This window comes from Rhinolophus ferrumequinum, chromosome 9 (genome assembly GCF_004115265.2).
Source record: "Rhinolophus ferrumequinum isolate MPI-CBG mRhiFer1 chromosome 9, mRhiFer1_v1.p, whole genome shotgun sequence".
Lineage (NCBI taxonomy): Eukaryota > Metazoa > Chordata > Mammalia > Chiroptera > Rhinolophidae > Rhinolophus > Rhinolophus ferrumequinum.
Genome location: NC_046292.1, coordinates 70,896,772 through 70,916,214, shown reverse-complemented (window position 1 = coordinate 70,916,214; position 19,443 = coordinate 70,896,772). Strand labels below are relative to the sequence as shown.

The 19,443-nt window shown below is 45.0% G+C and overlaps 1 long non-coding RNA gene across 1 annotated transcript in view; it reads left to right on the top strand.

Moving 5' to 3' along the window:
- The window catches only part of LOC117027464 (uncharacterized), a 58,994-nt gene that overhangs the window by 15,842 nt on the left and 23,709 nt on the right, over nt 1-19,443 (top strand). Inside the window, exon 4 of the long non-coding RNA XR_004423925.1 lies at nt 10,930-11,135. This is a non-coding gene — a long non-coding RNA (uncharacterized LOC117027464). The remainder of the gene's footprint in view (nt 1-10,929; nt 11,136-19,443) is intronic.

Genomic DNA, 19,443 nt, shown 5'->3' with positions numbered 1-19,443 from the left:
TACACTCCAGGAGGAATCTTTATAACATGCTAATCTCATCATGTGACTTCCTACTTTAAAAATTGTGATGATAAATTGCTTAGGATCCTTTTGACTCTTAAGAAATAGAAGGCCCTGGCTTAGCTGGCATAGCCAAAAAGACAGTTATCATCTCACCCAACAAGAAACGCGGGAAGGTGGTGCCCAGTAGGTGAACTCAGTGGTTCCAGGACCACAGCCCAAGTTCTTCCCTTCCTACTGCACTGCCATTCCCAGGCTGAATCCCTTCAGGGATGCGCGGTGACCACTGGGGAGGCATCCAGGCACCAGACACCCAGTGGAAGAAGAGACACTTTATCTCCTGAGTATCAATATCAGGGAGGAATGCTTTCCCCAGGCCCCAGCAGACTTGCCCTTAGGACTTGTGGGCCAGGATTGGTGGGTGCTTCCTCTTGAATTGCTGGCAAGGGACTGGCATATCCATGGTTTTCTTTGAGAAGCACACGGCCGCGTGAGGGTAGATGTCCTGATCAAGAAAGGGATTCTGCCTCACACACTGCTGGTGGGAATATAAATTTGTACAGCCACTATGGAAAACAGTATGGAGGTTCCTCAAAAAATTACGAATAGAGCTGCCATCCGACCCAGCAAATCCCTCTTCTAGGTTCTCTCTACTTGAAAAATATGAAAACACTTACTTGTAAAGATGTATGTACCCATGTGTTTATTGCGGCATTATTCACAAAAGCCAAGATATGGAAAAACCTAAGTGTGCTTGGATGGATAATTGGATAAAGAAGATGTGGTACATATATATGATGGAATACTACGCAGTCATAATAAAGATGAAATATTGCCATTTGTGACAACATGGATGGATAATGAAGGTATCATGCTAAGTGAAATAAGTCATATGGAAAAGGAAAAGAACTGTGTGATTTCACTTATGTGGGATATAAAACAAAAAGCAACAAATGAATAAACAAACAAGCTCATAGATACAGACAGCGGAATAGATACAGACAGTGGTTACCAGAGCGGAAGGGGTGGGCGGAGGACAAAGAAGATAAAGAGGGTCAAACATACGGTGACAGAAAGAGACTTGACTTTGGGTGGTGAGGACACCATGGAGTGTTCAGATGTTGTAGTATAAAGTTAATACACCTGAATTAACCAATGGCACCCCAATAAATTTAATTTAAAAAAAGAAAGGGGTTCTATTAGTCAAGGAGGCAGGGGTGAGTGGTGACTTGTTGACGGGTAGGCAATCACAGGTATCTGTTACAGATGACTTCCTCTCGCTTTCAGGAAAAAACTCAACTTCTGTAGCAGGACATCAAAAGCCCTTCATGAGCAGGTCGCTGCCTGCTCCTCTAGCCTCATTTTTGTCAGCAACACCCATCTGCCTTTCTCTAGCCATACCAAGTAATGCAATGATCTGAATCCTCTTTGTTTTCTAAGGTCTCAGTGCCTTTGCCCATAATGTTCCAGCCCTTCCGCCTTGTTCTTCCAGCCAACTCTTCTTCCATTACCACCCTGCTCAAGCACATGCTTTTCCAAAGCCTCCCTTGGCCCCACCTCCAGGTTGAGTTAGAAGCTGCTCCTCTGAAGACAAGTCCAGTGGTCAAACACACAGACTCTGAAAGCAGACTTCCTTGTTCAAATCCCATCTCTGACACTTACTAGTTAATTGACCTCAGGGAAGATATTTAACTCTCTGAGGAATCTGACTGATTCTTCTTCTGTAAATAAGCATAGCAATGGTAAAAAAATGAGTCTAATAATAGAATATTATTGGACAGACAATGTTATTAGTTAGACAAGTAAGTTCGCGAACTTGTTGCTATGATGTTGCTGAACTCTTTTGATATCAGAGGGATTATTCATTATAAATTTGTACCAACTGGACAGTTAACCAAGTTTACTATTTGGAAGTGCTGAAAAGGCGGAGTGAAAAAGTTAGACGACCTGAACTTTTCGCCAACAATTCATGGCTCTTGCATCACGACAATGCACCAGCTCACACGGCACTGTCTGTGAGGGAGTTTTTAGCCAGTAAACAAATAACTATAATGGAACACCCTCCCTACTCACATGATCTAGCCCCCAGTGATTTCTTTCTTTACCTGAAGATGAAGGAAATATTGAAAGAACATTATGATGACATTCAGGACATTCAAGGGTAATGGGATTCAAGGGTGATACGACAACAGCTCTGACGGCCATTCCAGAAAGAATTTCAAAATTGCTTTGAAGGGTGGACTAGGCACTGGCGTCAGGGCATAGCTTCCCAAGGGGAGGACTTTGAAGGTGACTGTAGTGATATTCTGCCAAGAGCTATGTAGCACTTTTTCTAGGATGAGTTCATGAACTTTATTGTCAGACCTCATACCTCGCTGGGTTGTTGAGGGAATTATAAGGTCTGTAAAGTGCTTAGCACAATACCTAGCACATCAAAAGTGCTCAGTAAATGCTAATTTTTGTTATTTTGTGGTGGTTGTTATTAGATGCCTCATGGAGGGGCGTCTGTCTGCCTGATGTGCCAGAATGTGATTCTGAGATATTTGATCACCTTTTAAAAATCCCTAACATTTCACCACCCAGTGTATCTGCATGTTGAAAGATAGGCCCTATAGTCTTTGGGGCGTTGGCCTTCCGTGCAGGCAGACAGCGTGGTGTGTACTGCAGACGTGTTTGCAGCTGCCCTTACCACCATTCTCTGACTCGCTCTGTATTCTGAGGGCTGTCTCTCAAGAGAAATTCAAAGCACCCACCCATGATTTCACAGAGCTCTCGCCAGGGCCTGCTCTTGTCGGTCATCTCCTGGATGGATCCGAGGACGCTCAGCTCCCGGCTTCTGTAGGAGATCCCCACCTCTGATCTCTGAACTTCAAAGGATTCCACCAGAGGAGGATCACTGGGGGGAGTCTCAGGAAAGGATGGCAGAATCACCCAGTGACTAGACCCCTCACTGTTGGAAGAAAACCTCCCAGAGGTTGATGAATTGAAGGTTCCTTCAGGCCCAGCAGTACTCTTACCGATTTCTGCAAAAATTGGGTACTCGAGTATCATCTTCAGCTGTATTTGTGTGAGTGTGTTCTGGGTTTGGGGTTGACTCTTTAAAGACTTGGTGAAGTCACAGTGTTTGTGGTGGGTGAAGTAGAGAGAGGAAGTATTTTCAAAGGACTAACCTCTCAGCATCTGCCTGAATTTATAAGTTGCAAAGGTCCATTATTTAATGCAGGTTGTATTTTAGGATGAGGGTTTTCACCCACCCTTGAGTAGTCAGCTTATTCCTACAAAAAAAGACCCAGAAAACAGCTAAGAGTAGGAAGCAAACTACTGTACGCCCATATATTTTAACAGCTAAATGTAGGGTGGACCTTAGTAACAGACAGAGTGGGAGGAATAACCTAGGAATGTGCCCCCTGCCCTAAACTATCTCCCCCAATGACTTTGACCCCTGCCCATTTGAGAGTCAGCCTTAGGGCTAATATGTTGGTCTTGATTCAAAATCTGTTGCTGGCTCGCAAAGTATGAATTGGTTAATAAAGTCATCCAAAATCGACAACCCAGGAAGGATATAATTATAACAATAATTTGGTACTTTTATATTTCAAAATTATTCTAACAGACACTTAGTCAGTACTTTTCTGTTTACAAAAGAAAGCTCACCTACATGGATAATACCAAACAATTATTCATCACTTACTAAGTACGAAACACTGTTTTAAGTGCTTACATTCGTTGCTCGTTTGATCATCAAAGAATCTTATTGGTCTGTAGTCCAATGTCACCTTACTGTGTTGCTCAAAACTACAGTTCCTCATTCACCCATTTTATTCCCCTCCACAGCACGTATCACTCAGGCATCCTATATGTTTACTTCACTACCTGTCTATGTCACTCCACCAGAATGCAAGCTTCCTGATGGTGAGGATTTGTTTTATGCCCAGCACCTAGGACAATGCCTGGCATATAATAGGCCCTCAATAAATAGTTGATGAATGACCAATAGTACTATTATACCCATTTTACAGATGAGGAAACTGGGGCCCCAAATGGTTAAGTAGCTTGCTCGATCACAGCCAGGTAGCAGCAGAACTGGGATACAAACCCAGGCAATTTGGCTCTGGAGACATATAACTGAAACAGCAGCCCAGGTACACAGCACGACTAGTCAAGAACAGGTCTGAGTCGGGGGTCTTATGTGGCAGGGGTAGATCAAGGTATTCAGCTCGTAAGAAGGAGAAGAGGTGGTAGGCACTGAACATTAACATCAGCTCCTTGACACGTGTGCATTAGTTTGACCTGGCTAAGAGTGCTGGTATCAACCTGACACGAATATAATCACACAGAAACCAACAGATATTTACTGAATCCCTTCTGTGTACAAAACAGCGAACTAGGGGTTAAGAGTCACTTGGCAATTAAGGAGCTCATAATCTCATTTTTGTGGAGACAAAGCAGTAGCACATGAAGAATTAAATAGCAAAGTCAGTAGTATTAAGGGTGACATAAAGCGACACATGGTTAATGGTCAAACCAGGAGGCCAGAGAACCAGTGCTTCACCCTACAGGAGGGAGGAGTCTCTGAAGCCTTGAGGTGGACTGGGCAGCTTCATGGAGAGAGCAAGTCTGCACCGATCCTGGCAGAGCAGGAGGGCTGGGGAGCTTCAGGGGACAACGGTGAACGAGTAGGGTGAGGAAGTGGGAGGAGGGGGGACAGGAGAACTCCTTGAAGGGAAAGTGCTGTGAAGCGAAGTGCTGCCGAGATGCTGGGCTGGGGGAAACAGAGCCAGTCAGCTGCCGCAGAGCACCTGGCCTTGGCAGCCTGGAGGAGGGACCTGAAGAGTGGAGGAGGGCATTAAAAACCAGAATGAAGAATGCAATATGGAACTTATGGACATATGTCCACCTTGAACGGGGAAGCAACCCAGAGACAGGCAAGGAAAATAGAAGGGGAATAAAGTGGGAATGCTGCCAGAAAGGGTGTGGGGGACCAAGGGAAGCCTGAAGAACCTAATGGCTAAGGGCATAGGCTTTAGAGTCAGCCTGAGTTCAAAGGCCACCTCTGCCACTTCTGAGTCATGTAAAAACCCAAGCCACTCAAGCTTTATTTTATTTTATTTTATTGGGGAACAGGGTGTACTTCCAGGACTTTTTTCCAAGTCCAGTTGTTGTCCTTTCAATCTTAGTTATGGAGGGTGCCGTTCAGCTTCAAGTTGTTGTCCTTTCAGTCTTAGTTGTGGAGGGCGCAGCTCAGCTCCATGTCCAGTTGCCGTTGCTAGTTGCAGGGGGCGCAGCCCACCATCCCTTGTGGGGGTCGAACGGGAAACCTTGTGGTTAAGAGGACGCGCTTACGCGCTCCAACCAACTGAGCCATCTGGGAGCTCAGCGGCAGGTCAGCTGTGTTCAATCTTAGTTGCTGTGGGCGGAGCCCACCATCCCTTGCGGGAGTGGAGGAATCGAACCGGCAACCTTGTGGTTGAGAGCCCATGTGTTGAGAGCCCATGTGGGAATCGAACCGGCAACCTTGTGGTTCAGAGCCCGCACTCCAACCAACTGAGCCATCCGGGAGGCAGCTCAGCTCAAGGTGCTGGGTTCAATCTTAGTTGCAGGGGGCAGAGCCCACCATCCCTTGCAGGAGTTGAGAAGTTGAACTGGCAACCTTGTGGTTGAGAGCCCCCTTGGCCCATGTGGGCATCGAACCAGCAGCCTTCAGAATTAGGAGCACGGAGCTCCAACCGCCTGAGCCACCGGGCCGGCCCGCACTCAACCTTTCTTGAGATTTATTTTCTCATCTGTAAAATGATAAATACAAACAGAACTAGGTAGCTGTGAGGTCAATCTAATGAGATAATATGACAACATATGTAAAGCACTTAGCACAGTGCTCAATAAATGAGTTTTAAAAAATGGAATAATATTGATTATATTTCCTATGCTGTACTTTATATCCCCAGGACTATTTTATTTTTAAAACTGGCAATTTGTATTTCTTAATCCCATCACCTTTTTCACCTATCCCTCCAACCTCCCTCCCATCTGGCAAGCAACAGTTTGTTTTCTGTTTGAGTTGTTTCTGTTTTATTTGTTATTTGTTTTGTTTTTAAGATTCCATATGTAAGTGAAAGTATATGGTATTTGTCTTTCTCATTTCACGTAACATAATACCCTCTAGGTCCATTCATGTTGTCATAAATGGCAACATTTCATTCTATTTTATGTCTGAGTAATTAATATTCCATTGTATATATGTACTTTCTCTATCCATTTGTCTGTTGATGGGCACTTAGGTTGCTTCCATATCTTGGTTATTGTAAATAATGCTGCAATGAACATAGGGGTGCAAATATTTTTTTGAAGTAGTGTTTTAAATTTTTTCAAATAAATACCCAGGAGTGGATTTGCTGGGTCATATGCTAGTTCTATTTTTAATTTTTTGAGGAACCTCCATATTGTTTTCCATAGTGGTTGTACCAATTTGCAATCCCACCAACAGTGCATGAGGGTTCCTTTTTCTCCACATCCTCGCCAGCACTTATTTGTTGATTTATTGATAATAGCCATTCTGATACGTGTGACGTGGTATGTCATTGTGGTTTAAATTTACATTTCCCTGGTGTTTCGTGATGTTGAGCATCTTTTCATATGTCTGTTGGCTATCTGTATGATCTTTTTAGAGAAATATCTACTCAGTTCCTCTGCCCATTTTTTAATTGGATTGTTTGTTTTTTTGGTGTTAAGTTATATATCCTTATATATTTTGGATATTGACTCCCTACTGGGTTGATCACTTTGTAAGTTATACAGATGTCTAATCACTGTGTTATACACCTAAAACTAATACAATGTATATCAACTGTAATTGACCAAAAAAAATAAAAATAAAAAATAACATGGAATAGACACTCTAGGGATGCTTCACTCTCTGTCCTAAGAAACAGAAGGTAAGTCCAGATCATGCTGGCCTCCCCTGGGGGTGACCTTTTTCGGCCTCTGATTTGATGCTCTGGAAGTCATTCATTCCCTCATATACACAAGTGTATCCTCACATGTGAGGCTAAATAAAAGTCCTGCAGAAACAGGACAGGAAGCTGAAGAGATACCATAAAGTCACAGCAGGGATTCCTGTTACCAGGACAGTGTTGGTTTAACAGGATGTAGAGGGACTAGGGAAACAGATGGCTGAATAGTAAATGTTGTGGAACAATCCAGGAAGGTATTGCCCTCCCAGGCTCAGGACAGACAAACTAGTTCTATTATTATAGCTGCCTTTTTTTTTTTTTTTTTTGGGTTTCTTAATGTACTGTTTGCTATTTGCCCCTGAAGGCAGTTTCAGGACTTCAGCAAAATACAAGTTAGTACCTGTTTTTATAATTATAGCTAAGATAGTTTAGGGGATTTTGTTTTGTTCTGTCTTCATTTTTGTTGCATTCTTGAATATTTTGGTCTTAGCTATGATGGTTATTTTGACATTGTCAATCAAGAACTCAATGGGCAACAGCTTAAAGGCTTTCCATATTACCATCAATTGCTTGTTTAAACAGAGTTTTAATTTCTAAAGGATTTTATGAATTACTCACCAGTTAAAGCATAGCTAGAAATTGCAGCATCATTTCACAGTATTGCTTGGGGGACATGGTCATGGGAAAACATAAATTCTATTCTTCTGTCAATTCGCAAGCAGAAGTTATGCTACAGCAATAGAACAAATTAGGCCATGGTGGGCTTCCACTCTAGCTAATTTTTTTATGTTCTTACTGTGTGCCAGGTGTGGCACTAGGTTTGGGGTGTAAAGTGGTGAACAAGACAGTAAAGTCCTGTAGGATATCCGATGGACACTTGTCTCATTAGGGAGACCACCTCAGGGATGATGTAGATGCCTGATCACTGCACTGGACACCTGAAGCTGAAGCTGAACAATAATGAATGTCAACTACAAGTTTGTATGTATATGTATGTATATGTATATATATATAGTATATATATGTATATGTATGTTGTCGTGCAGGGGATCCTGCTGACTTCGCCAAGTGTCGTGCGGGGCGTCAGGCGGGGACTGTGGGGTCTCTGCTCCTGCTCCCCACACAAGAACGCAGGACATGGTGAGGCCAAAAAGGAACACCCACGGAGCCATAGGTAGGGGAGTCACACCACTATACTCTCACTGGCGGCTGGGTTGGAGACACAGGAACCAGGAGCAACACAATTCTCAACCCTCACTGTGCCGCTTGCAGACTCAGCCACCATCTTCTTGCTAGCTCCCCCTTTCTCCTTTTTCTTCTCTGCTAGCCTCTTCCCCTAGCCTAGCCACGGCAGTTATATTAGTGGCTAATGGCTCACTGGTTACAGCTGACGGCCAACTAGCCACAGCTGCTGGCCATTTGATCGCAGTCGATGGCCATTTACTACCTGAGCCAGCACCTTTCTATGTGAGGCCGAGAGCCTGGAAACTGCTTTTTGGGGCTCTGTCCCCACACTCCACCCCTACAGGCTCTCGCCTCACAATCTACGCGACAAGCGTCTTCCGCGAGGGGCCCTGTGCGAGGAACCTGGAGGTGAATGCTATTTCCTGGACACAGCCAAGCTCTCTGGTCACAGTCAGGGTTTCTCAGGGCACCACCAGTACTCCTGGGCACAGCCAGACTTCCTGGACTTCTTAGGGTACCACTAGTCTCCCCGGGCACAGCCAGGGTTTCTCAGGGCACCACCAGTACTCCTGGGCACAGCCAGACTTCCTGGACTTCTTAGGGTACCACTAGTCTCCCCGGGCACAGCCAGGGTTTCTCAGGGCACCACCAGTACTCCTGGGCACAGCCAGACTTCCTGGACTTCTTAGGGTACCACTAGTCTACCCGGGCACACGAGGGCCTCTCAGGGCACCGCCACTCTCTCTCTCGGCACAGCCCGGCTTCCTGGACACAGCCAGGGCCTCTCAGGGCACCGCCACTCTCTCTGGGCATAGCCCGGCTTCCTGGACACAGCCAGGGCCTCTCAGGGCACCGCCACTCTCTCTGGGCACAGCCCGGCTTCCTGGACACAGCCAGGGCCTCTCAGGGCACCGCCACTCTCTCTGGCCACTCTCTCTGGGCACAGCCCGGCTTCCTGGACACAGCCAGAGCCTCTCAGGGCACCGCCACTCTCTCTGGGCACAGCCCGGCTTCCTGGACACAGCCAGGGCCTCTCAGGGCACTGCCACTCTCTCTGGGCCTCTCAGGGCACCGTGCTGGAACAATAGCCACTCACAGTCAAGGTGCTTACATATTCTCGATGGTGGCCGGTCAAGACACAATAGCAAACATCCGCCAGTTCCACTACATGGTGGTATGTTCCCAAACAGTCAAGCTGTCCATTAAATTAGGGATGGAAGGCAATTCCCCATAGTCCATAGTCATTCGCCAGGGCTGTCCTGGGGGTGAGGGATGACCTTGACCTCACCCTCAGCTCCCACGGAGGACTCAGCAAGCGTTTCCTCCTGGGACTACAAGTCCTGCATCCAGGCTGCCTCAGCAAGCACTTCCCAGCTCACAGGGCCGCAAGGACCTTCGCTTTCTCCGGCCTCTGCTGGTTGGGGAATCGTCCACGTCTTCCCACCCCTCCACAGGGCTCCAGCTCTCCGGCAGCTGCTCCTCCTAGTCTTCCTGCAACTGAGTGTTCGTACGCACAAACTGCTCCACTGCCCTTCGGAGAGCTTTGGCCAGCACCATACCCTGCTCGCTGCGCCATGTGTCGTGCAGGGGATCCTGCTGACTTCGCCAAGTGTCGTGCGGGGCGTCAGGCGGGGACTGTGGGGTCTCTGCTCCTGCTCCCCACACAAGAACGCAGGACATGGTGAGGCCAAAAAGGAACACCCACGGAGCCATAGGTAGGGGAGTCACACCACTATACTCTCACTGGCGGCTGGGTTGGAGACACAGGAACCAGGAGCAACACAATTCTCAACCCTCACTGTGCCGCTTGCAGACTCAGCCACCATCTTCTTGCTAGCTCCCCCTTTCTCCTTTTTCTTCTCTGCTAGCCTCTTCCCCTAGCCTAGCCACGGCAGTTATATTAGTGGCTAATGGCTCACTGGTTACAGCTGACGGCCAACTAGCCACAGCTGCTGGCCATTTGATCGCAGTCGATGGCCATTTACTACCTGAGCCAGCACCTTTCTATGTGAGGCCGAGAGCCTGGAAACTGCTTTTTGGGGCTCTGTCCCCACATATGTACTTACAAGAAGCGGAGTACAGCATTAGGAATAGAGCCAGTGGAAATGTAATGGCTGTGTGATGTCAGAGGGTTAGTGGATGGGGGAAGGGGGTTCACACAATGTAAGGGATATAAAAGATAAACGTCTAAGTAAAAAAAAAAAGACAGCAAAGTCCTTACCCTCATGGAATTTTCTATCCTACTTTCCCAAATGGAATTCAGCCCTTTGCATAACAGGATGACCTAATTATTCACCCACTTGTTCTTTGAGGAGTCATGATGAATTTGTGAATGCTCCCTTCACATTCTTCCCCAATATCCTTTATGGGTAAAGTGAATGAGGAAGCGGGGCAGGTGTGAATTGAACCAATGTAAACCCAACACAGGCTTTGACCATGGCTGCTTAATGGGTCCTCTGTTCTGACCTGCTCCCAACCAGTTGGAGACAAGCGTTGTTGCTCCCTAATACACCACTGTAAAATTATGTTATAAAGTGACTCCTTATTCATGTTTCCTATACATCTGTTGGTAAATAGGGCATCTCTACACACATGGCCCTTTCTATGTTTTATTTCATTTTCCACTCAGAAGCAGCCTGCAAAGCAGATGAATCAGGCAATGGTATCTCTCACATAGGTGAGAAGTCACTGCATCAGTCTTGTAGATGGGGAGAGGCAGGGCAGGCTAGCCATTCACCGTGGGCCCGGGCTCCTCCCCCAGCCTGCCAGTGCCTTCTGGTCTTCCTTCCAACAGCCTCATCGGAGCACTAGCTTTACAAAGTGAGAGCATTTGTAAGCACCTGTCAGCGTGATGCTCCTTCCTCGAGCAGGTTCAGAACTCCATTCATTGAGTCGTTGGTTCTCAAGACTCTCCAGATCCCCCAAACGTGAGGATCCACAAATGCTCCAGAGAATGGCTCAAGTTCACTTCTACAGACGCCTCTGCTTGGAAGAGTAAATGTGAGTAAGGAAAGAAATAACTAATTAATTTCACACTGAGAAAGTGTTTCTTTCCTATCTCTCTTTCTTGGTCTCTTATGTCTCACAATTCTCCTTTTTTGAGCTTCTCCTTGGGGCCTACAAAACTGTATCTGAGGTGTCCTGGGAGAGCACTCAAGTATAAAATCAAAATGAGGCTCTGGGCCAGGTGGGGGGTACTAAGTGTGGCTGAGTCAGGAAGGACATGAAAAGCCTGCCTCGGGAGGCACAGGAATCTTATTTGTAATGTAATTGCTGCTCTGCTCGTTTCCATCCACCAGCACACTGTAAACTCTCCCGGTGCAAGTGCGTGTCCTGCTCTTCCAGTGCAGAGCCTGGCGTTTTGTTGGTGCTCAAGAAATATGTATTGAAAGTCAGCAAGAAGGCAGGCAGGCTTCTGGAAAGGAGGCAAAGAAAATGTGCAGAGAGACTCGGTCTGGATAAGAACAGTTTGCACGATTCCCTGAGGGTTAGCCCAGGGGAAAGCCGGGGTCCTAAGTGTGTGGGAAGCACAGGTTCCAGGGTTTGGTGGGCGTCTGAGACAACGGGGCATGCTCCGCATTTCGGGGCATTTCCCTCCGCGGAAAGGGGATGCTCAGTCCCCCCAGCCTGGGAACAGCCGCGTGGTAGCAACCCCAGGGGATGCGGGTGCAACGAATGGTGACCCCCAGATGGACCCACAGGGCAGAAACACTGAAATCCGGGCCTCCTCCTCCCCGAGCTCCTTCACAATACGATTCCTGTGATCCCGTTGTTCACTGAAGTCTCAGGTAAGGAGGCAGCTGTGCCATAGCGGCCCAGACGGAACCCACTGGAGGCTTTGCAGGTAGTGGATCTCCGGGGCTGGGCCTGCGGAGGGGTCGCAGCAGCAAGTACAGACATTATGTTTAAAGCGACGCTGCCTGACCCCCTTTGTAGGATCTTTTCACAGTCAGCCACCTCTGTGAGGGAAGCAGGGCAGGGACGGCCATGCTCATTTTACAGATGAGGAAATAGAGGTTCAATAAGGCTAAACAACTTTCCCAAAGTTTCACAACCAATAAAGTGTCAGGGTCTGTACCTCTGGGCTTCTGGCCTTTTTGTCCATCATCTCAGCAGAGGCAGAGCAACTGCAATGTTGGAAATAGTCGGTAGAGGGCAGCCTTGACAAAGAGGCTGTCTACAGAGGTCAGAGCTTAGATTACTACAATTGGGACAGACCCACATCACGGAGTGGACCCCGGTAAGAAACACTGAGAAGCATATGACATCATCTCCTATGATTTTCTTGCCCCCAAAATGCTTACCTAAATGTAATTCTGCAACATCAGGTAAACTTAAATTCAGGGACACTCTACCAAATAACTGACTAGTGCTCTTCAAAAATGCCAAGGTCAAAAAAGTCAGAGAAAGGTTGAGGAATTGTTCCAAATTAAAGGAAACTAAAGAGACCTGACAACTAACTGCAATACATGATTGATCTTTAATTGGATTCCAGGCTGGGGAAAAGATAGATATAGAGGACATTAGTGAGACAGTTGATGAAATTTGAATTTGGACTGTAGTTTAGATAATAGTACTCTATCAATGTTAAATTTGTACTAAGGTTGATAATTGTACTGTGTTTATATAAGAGAATGCCATTGTTCTTAGAAATAACTTAGGAGTAAAGAGGCACAGCGTCTCTAATTTGCTTTCAAATGATTAAGAAAAAAACAGAGAGAATGATAACGCAGTGAAAGAAATAGAGCAAAATGTATAATAACTGAACCTGGGTAAAAGGTACATGGGATTTCATTATACTATACTTGCAATTGTTCTGCAACTTTGGGATCATATCCAAATAAAAAGGCACCCCCCCAACCCCCAAATTAAAGAAAAGCTGTCCTGGGGTGGCTGGTTAGCTCAGTTGGTTAGAGCCTGGTGCTAATAACACCAGGGTTGCCGGTTCGATCCCCATATGGGCCACTGTGAGCTGCGCCCTCCTTGAAAAAAGAGAGAGAGAGACAGACTGTCCTGGTCAGAGCTCCCTCGTGGGGTGGGGGGCATGGGGAGGCTTCTTCTCAGTGAAAGTGACTTCAGCCACCGTAGAGCCCTGACCTCTGCCCTGGGCTGGCCAGAGTGACTGCACACAAAGCTCACCCAATCAGAGGGAGAACTGGCCTGTGCTGCAAATGTTTTGAGGGGAGTGAATGTAATTCACTTCTATACAGCGATGAGGAACAGTGGACCTAGCTAAATGCAGAATAGAACTATGAAGTCTATATCTTGGTAGGGGCTGGGGAAACAAGCGTTCTGGGTCCTGTGAAATACAGACAAGGAGCATAATTTGGGGCAGATGGAACCACCACCTACAGCCTCGCTGGGGCAATCCTTCCAGAAGGTAAGACAGCTAGAATCTGAATGAGCAGGGAAAAATATTAACAGTAAAAAGATACTATGAGGAGCAGCCAGAAAAAAAGGACATGAAGTAGAAAAAGCCCATGGGAATGGTGGAGAGTAGACCATCGTACGGGAGAATCACCCAGAGGGTTCCCTCTCCCACCTGCCCCAGAATTCTCATTCACTGAGGCCTGGGATGGGAATGGAGAGTTTACATTTCTGACAGAGCGCCAGCGCTGCCAGTCTGGATCACACTCTGAGTTGCAATGGTCTAACAGATGATGGTGTCCAGCCCACCTTAGAGGAGCCATGGCTGTGAGGGACACAGGAGAGCCACAACCAAAGTATTCTAAGAGGTGAATACCAAGGGTGATTGGGGTCACCTGGCTGGGCAATAACGATTAGAGACGGACAGTGTTATGTAGGAAATGCCACATAAACTGGTTTCAGAGGAGATCGGGTGGAGGAAGGCCTTCTAGGGAGAGGGAACTTCACATAAGCAAAGACCAGTCTAGTCCAAGTTCATCGTTTGGGTTTCCCTGGGGGAATAAGGGGCCAAAGTCAGGGCGGGTTCCCGAGAGTCAGTCAGGCCAGGAATTTGAATTGTGTTGGGAGGCAGTACGGAGCTTCTGATGGGGGATGTGACCACAGGCAGGGTTTTCAAAAGATTGATGGAGCAGATATGTAGGGTGGACTGAGGGACGTCTAGAGGCAGGGAAACCAGATAGGAGGCCCCATCTATAGGCTCCACAGGAGATAAGGGCCTGAGGTAAGGGCATGGCAGTGAGTGTGAAAAACAAGGGAGTTAAGCATTGTAGTTAAGGGGGGGTAGGGAGGGTTCACTTACACAAAGAATCCATTTGTTCTGTTAGGCTTTTGGCCTAGAGTTACCACCAACATTGATACGCAGCATTCAAGTTTGCAAAGAGGTTCTTTTTTTAAAGAAACAGTCCACTAAATATGTTTAAAGGATGTGTAGAACTGAAAATTAAGTGTGAGCTTTCATATGAACATCTTCAATAGTCTTCCAAGCAGGCAGTGGGCAGATGGAGACACTGATGTGTTGGTAAATATTTAACAACAGGCTGGGAGTGGAGGAGAGACCCGATTGGTAGCATTTGTCAATTTCCATGCTTTAAAAATCCTCCCACAATGGCTGATTTCAAGCTACCAACATGATGCCAACCAGCTGGCACGATTGCAAAAAATATACTTTTGGCTCTTGGGAGGCAGTATGAGCTGGCTCTAACACACTCCTGAATGGAGACCAAATGCCAGGAACTGGATGGAAACACTAAGGCAAGAAGTGGGTAAATCACATCTCAGCATTGGTCCAAGGACCCAGGGAGAAGCCCACGGGCCTGGTGGCTTTGAGCAGCAGCTTTTCCCAAAGAATGGCAAATGGGAAAGGTAGGGTGTGTTCCAGGACCGCCAACACCAAGGGGATGATTTCACGTAACAGAGGAGAGGCATAAAGGAAAGAATCTTACACTAAGAGGAAGGAGACCCAGTTATGAGCCTCTGCAGCTTAGCAGCCATGTGCTTAACTGCCCTGAGCCTTAGACCTATGCCTTTAAAATGAGGACACTACTAATCGCGTCCTCAGCAGGATGCATAGCTCAGAAGCATTCAACGCTTGTCAGAACTTCACCCATCCCTCCCCGTCTCTCCCCTCCCCTGCTAAAGCTTTCTGAATGTCACCCCTGCCAACCTTGGGTTTCTGCTGGCCCAGGCCCTGTATCTGTCCAGCAGGACCCATCCCCCCATCTCCGAGGACTGTCCCACACACTCAGGCGTGGACCTTGGGAGCCATGTTCGCCCGTCAGCCACAGAGAGTGAGGCAGAGAGAGGCGAGCTGCCTGTGCCCCTGTCAGCTTTCTTCGCCCTGCTTTGGTTCCACATGAGCTGCACTCCCTGCCCTTGGAATCCAGTAATTTTCTGATAATTTTTTCCTTTGGCTTAAAATTGAGATTGTTACCCGTTACCCAAAGAACCTGAGACAGCCTTATGATCTTTGTTTTAAAATTCTGGTATAAGCAAGAGACTGGGAATCTGGGTTTTGACCTCGGGCAAGTGGCTTAGCCTCTCTAGGTCTTGGTTTCTCATCTATAAAATGAACAGATGAATGAAATGGACGTAAGTGAATTCCAGCTCTCTATCTTTATGCTAACATGGAGTACGTTAGAGTGAAATGCCCACTCTATTTCATTAGTTATAAACGGGTTGGTTTTGAAGTCCAGAGACCTTCATATTTGGCCAGAGCCGAGTAACTCCCTAGCCAATACTATTTGGGTCCAAGAGATGGGTGTGCACCCAGCTGGCTCCGATCACGTGGTTGTAGAGGGTCCTGGGACTTGTGGGGATTGTGAAGGGCTGCTGACGGCTGGCACTGGCGTGGAGAAGGCTGATGCTGTAGGTAGGTGAGGTTTTCATAAATATTTTTGAAGCCGTGTAGAAATCCTAGGGTTCCTGATCCTGACATCAGAGGAGGCTGCCCTGGTCCAGTTGCCCGTCTGCATCTTTGAGAGGTGGATGGGAAGGGGATGAGGTGGGCACTTCGAATCAGGCATCACCACCTAGAGTATTCCCCCTTGAAGACAGTTTCCTGTGCCCAGGAGAAACTTAAGGGGTTACTCTTGAAAAGTGTTTTAATTGTAAGAGTAAAAAACGAATTGCTATGGAAGACGTATAAATTATAAAGAAGAAATGAAACAATCTGTTATCCAAAGATCCAGAGACGACTTCTAACACCAGTTTGATTTATATCCCTTTAACTTTTTCCATGCCATTATGTTCCACAGTCTTATCTCAGAAATTCCTCATTAAAAGATTTTAATTAATAATGTATGCAAATGGTTTAAGATCAAATAATCCCAAAGATCTTATAATGAAAAACAAGTCACCCACCCCACCCCCTCTCCCCATAGTCCTGCTCCCCTGAGACACATTTTAAGCATTTCTATTTAGAATTCATTTGGTGGTTACACCCTTATTTCTTTTTTTTTTTATTTAAATTTATTGGGGTGACAATTGTTATTAAAATTACATAGATTTCAGGTGTGCAATTCTATATCACATCATCTATAAATTACATTGTGTGTTCACCACCCAGAGTCAGTTCTCCTTCCATCACCGCATATTTGATCCCCCTTACCCTCATCTCCCACCCCCACTTATTTCTAAATAAGATGGTATTTATTAATTTAGCACCTTTAGTGCTTTCCATTGACTGCCTACTGTAATAGTCGGTTCATTCCTGTTTTACTCCTATCTCCTCTCCCAACTCTTCTAAATATACTAGTTAAATCTCTCTGCTCAGAGCTTTCTCTGGTATGCTCTTCAACTTCAAAGAACACAATTAAGCCCCCATTTCCTGTTCCACCAACTATAGATCGTATCTCTTTATCCTCCCTTTGTAAGGTAAGGACAAGGCCCTCCCACCTTTCCCTTTCCCTTTCCTCCCTTCCACCTCCCAACCTCTGTCAGCCTGTTCTATGCTTTGATATTTTGTTCTGAAATCATCGTTGTTGTTTATATTTGCCTAAGGTTGATTCTAAGAGTTGAAGGCCAGAAAATAACGTTTATTTTATTTTGGCTATGTAAGTATAGGCCACAGCAGATCAGTCCTGAACTAGGATTGCATTGATTTCTTTGTGGGACCTTACTCAATAGAAAATGTTTCTGGAACAAATTTAACTTATTTTCTTTTTTTACATTTCACCAGTTTCCTTTATCTTATCCTCATATCACGTTTTCCAAGCTTTCAATCATGCTACTTTTCTCTCGATTCTATTTTTTTCCTTTTCTCCTCCTCTCCAAAGACCAGACCAAACAAGAAACCTCTCCCTGCAACTCTCTGTGCTTCTTTATCTTCCTGCCCTTGTTTTCTCTAGGTCCACAGCATGGTTGCCATACTGCAGTTTCTCTTTGCTGCTTTCAATGATTAGAGTCACTTAAGACCCCAACAGTTTCCTTTTTCTTGGTTTACACTCTCATTTTGCTGGAGCACGCCCTTGGGTAACTCCCTAGGGTAAACCATACAAGAGTTTAAAGTACTTTCATATTGCAAATTCCTTTATTCTGCTTTTCACTTGATCAATACATTAGCTGTGTATAAAATTCTAGGTCAAACATCAAATCCCAAAGCAGAATCTGGTTTTTTTTCCCTCTCTCTGGAATCTTTTAGTGTCCATTCTTTATTCTTGGCGTTCTGAACATTTTCTGTGATTGTGTTAAATGTGGATATTTTTTTCATTCATTGTGCATGACATTCTTTGGGCTCTAGCATCAAAGACATACGCCCTTCTTCATTTTAAAAAGTTAGTTAATATTTTTCTTTTATAACTTCTTTTTGATTTAACTTTTTCTTTTTTTTTTGGAATTTCTATTATTTGGATATCAAACTTCTAGATCACTCTTTTATATCTTTTGTCTTTTCTGTCATGTTTTGCATTTGTTTTAAACTTTTTAAATCTGTATTTGGGAGATTTCTTCAACTTCATCATCTAAGTCTATTATTATTTTGCAAACCTATTTTTAATTTTAAAGCGCTCTTTCTTGTATTCTGATTGTTTCTTTTTCAGAGCATCCTTTTCTTGTTTTACCACTGTGATATTATTTTCCCAGTTGTCCCAGATCTTTAGAAGTTTTTGTTTATTTGTTTAATCCTCTTCTGTTCCATGAATTATCTCTATTTCCTCTAGAATCACATTTGCCTGTTGTTGTTTTTTTTCCTTACTTTTTTCTATTGCTGACTCTCCTCCTTTGTCTGTTAATTCTGTTTTTTTATTTCCATTTAAGATTAAGGCAAGAAGGAGACTGACAGGAAGTTTTAAAAGCATAGGCAAAGCTTGTCCACTCTTAAGCTTCTTATTAGGAAAGGTTCACAGGAAGCCAGTTTGTTTTTTTTGTTGTTTTGTTTGTTTTGTTTTTTGTGGTGGCGTTGTAGTTCTAAAAGCAGGAATGCAGAAGGCTCCCCTCTGGATTTCCAGACTCCATATTGGCTGCCCTAACTCTCCCCAGGTAATCTATACAATTTCTTCAAAATTGAGCCCTCCAATGTTTGACCTAGAGAAAGTGATTGGCGCCTGTCTAATCTGGGCAGACAGAGATGTCAGCTACTGCATATAGAACTTCAGTGATTTTCAGCCCCATTTGCGTGCTTGCTATTGGGGATTCTTTCCATTTCCAGACAGACTTGAGCCCTCATTGGCTGCAGGCTACTCCACCTGCTGTATTTGTCAATATTCACCCAACCCTTTCCATTTCCAAGAAATTTGTTGAAATCTCTGTCTGCTGATGGCCTTTTCCTGTTTTCTTCTTTATTGTGGGTTTATGCGATATAAATCCTTTTATTGTTATTTTAATGGTGGAGTCTCAGAAGTTAAATACTTATGCTAAATCCTTAATCTGAACTAGAAGCCTGAAATAGCCATTTATTAATAAATTGCCATGTGGTACTCCATAACATGATTGTACCTTAAATTGTATCAATGTATAAATGTATAAACAATGTTGTGATGAAGATCCAGGTAGCTAAATCGTTACATACATCCATGATTATCTATTAGACTAAATTGTGAGAAGAATTGCTGCATCAAAATTGAAGCATCTGTTTTTAAAAATAAAATTAAACATTTACCTTAGAGTCCAGCAATTCTACTCCTAAGTATCTACCCAAGATAGATGAAAACATATTCTCACTCAAAGACTTGTAAACCAATGTTTGCAACAACTTTATTCTATGCACAAGGGCCCAAGACTGCAAACAACCCAAATGTCCATCAGCTGATAAATGGATAAAAAATTGTTATATCTTTATCAATAGAATACTATTCATAAGTAAAAGGGAACAAACTACTGATACCGTAACAACATGAATGAATCTCAGAAACATGCCGAAAGAAGGTAGACATAAAAGAGAATGTAA